Source organism: Trachymyrmex septentrionalis, unplaced genomic scaffold, assembly GCF_001594115.1.
Source record: "Trachymyrmex septentrionalis isolate Tsep2-gDNA-1 unplaced genomic scaffold, Tsep1.0 scaffold19, whole genome shotgun sequence".
NCBI classification, from domain to species: domain Eukaryota; kingdom Metazoa; phylum Arthropoda; class Insecta; order Hymenoptera; family Formicidae; genus Trachymyrmex; species Trachymyrmex septentrionalis.
In genome coordinates, this window is record NW_017305071.1 from 3,468,440 (window position 1) to 3,470,971 (window position 2,532).

A 2,532-nucleotide genomic window follows, 5' to 3' on the forward strand; every position below is an offset into this window, starting at 1 on the left:
CATTCGCAAAAATGATCGACGGACGTCAGCGTCGTTTCTCGCACGTCGACACGCTCGAACGAGGAACGACGCGGATCACGTGCACGATGGAGATTATAGACTTTTATTTATACAACAATGGAACAATTTCGAGAGAGATACGCGCGCATGACGTGACGACAAAACGCGCGCCAGGAGAGAGGAAAGCGGAGTACATTTTCTCGACTCGTTATAGCTCGAACAGGTTCTCTGGTTCATCCCTTACGATTTTACACCTTGTACTCCTTTCTTTTCGCTTTACCGATCGCGAGTTGCACTGCGATTTATACCGTGCCCTCGGCTTTCCGGTGATACGTCGAAGGTGGCACCCCGGAGTTGGAATTGATTTTCTCCTCGCAGTTCGGCGTATGACCCTACAAACTTTTCCTCTTTCGACCCGTCTTTCTTTCGTCTTCCTTTTTTTCGTCTTCCCACGTTTCGGCCGCTAGTAAGCGTCTCCTAATAACCGAGAGTTACCGATAGGTGATACCGTGAAATAGATCGTGCGTAGAAGCGAACGATGCGACGGGAACCTCGACGAGGACGATAAAAGTGATTCACGAAGCGTAATCTACCTTACCTCTATTTTTTTTTTCTCTCTCTCCTATCCCGGAGTATCGACGCGACGTCGGAGTGTGGTGACCTCGTGAGTTCACGCGTACGCGGTCGCGCGTAATTGTTCGGAAATCGATACTTCAGGATCAGTCGGTGATATGCACGAGCGTATTCATCTCTACGTGTCTCCGGGAATAATAATTTCCGCGGGGAACAAAGAGGAGCGTTTCCTCCCGCGTTTCGTTCTTCGTTAATCGTCAAAGAATCCGCGCGCGGAGGATCGGAGTGCCTTGGCTCGGACACGCCGCAGATGAGGGTCGGATCGCGCTTGTAAACGGGCGATGCCTGTGATCGTCGAATCGGCGATGAAAGGCTCTACAACCGATCCGTTTTGAGACAAAAGGGAGAAAATAGGTAGGAGGACGATATGGAGGAGGAGGGTTCGATCTCTGTACCTCTTCGCTTCCTTTTTTCGCGCGACGAAGGAAGACGATCGATCTCCGGTCTCATGGGAAAGCCCGTCTCGATTGTCTTCGATTCGACATAACGACAACAGCCTCCACAGATCAAAACTAAACGGAGATTAAGAAGGTGTCGGGAGCGCACTTCCTTCGACATGCGAATGCGACCTTGTTAATCGCGCTAATCACTTTAATTATGCGCGCTTCCTTTCTTTCTTTTTTCTGGATTCGAAGATTTACCGATTTAGTTCACGAGTCTGTCTCTTTTACTGGTATGCCTGTCGGTGTGTGTAGATGTGTGTGTATGTGTGTGTGTGTGTGTTCCCGAGTGTGTATTCGCGCCAGTGGAGTGTAAGGTCATGTATTACTATAGCGTGGGAATGACGGTGAGCGAGATCTATTTCTTCGTGATCGATTGTAATTTTATATAATATTTGTAAGACAAATTAAATATTATGTACAGCATACCTGACAGTAAATAATAAGTATCTACCTTATATCTCTAAAAGTTTGTCGCTTTCTTTTCAGGCACCCAGATAATTGGATGAATGAATTAGCGAGATGAATTACCACACGTTCATCCTTTCACGCTTATCGTCACTATAACGTTAATCTTTATTATTAAACGCGATATATGAAGGCCGTCATAATTTGCGCTTTGAGGGTCGCCGAACATTCGGCACGTCGAACTCGTTATTATTAAGCCTGCTATTAAGCTAACGCATATCGTATGATCTAATTAGAATTTCCATCAAATAGCGCTTGTGAATTAGCGCGGATAGATTGCCTACTGCGATCGCTCTCTCAACGATGTTCATTGCCTAATTAGATGCCGCTTGCGCCGCGTTCGTTTGCACCTATTGAAATCAGTACTATTCATGTAATCGACATTTTTAAGCCGAAGCGGTGACTGACAATGAGGTATTTCTCACGACGCTAAACGATATGTATGATGCTCGCTTAATTGACTTCAGTAAATAATTCCCCGCACGGAAAGAACAATTTTGCTCTAAGTATCTAAAAATTTAGCTAAATATATATACAGAGCTGAAAATAAATTTTATTCGACTCAAAATTGGAATCGAAATTATTTCAGACACTCAAACTGTTAAAGTTTTTTGTAATATTTCTCATTATTGTTTGAGTTTTCTACATAATTATTTCGACGATCCAATAAAGTTCTTTTCAGATCTACCCAAATTTTTAGATATTTTAGCAAAATCGTTTTGCGAAAAATCTACGTTTATCTCATAACCGCGTAATTTGATATAGTTATTAAAAAACGCTTTAAATTACATCGAGCCTTGTGGCGAAATATGAAGTTAGATCAATTAAGCGTCGCCCGAAATTAACTAATAAGTCCTTGAATCATCTTTTATTTTCTTCAACAGCGCTATTTATACGAGTATCTACCGACAACTTCTCCCTCCCAATTAAGGACGCTTTCTCTGATTCCTGGTGGGTTTGCTGCCGATGAATGAAAGAAATTCTGAGCGAA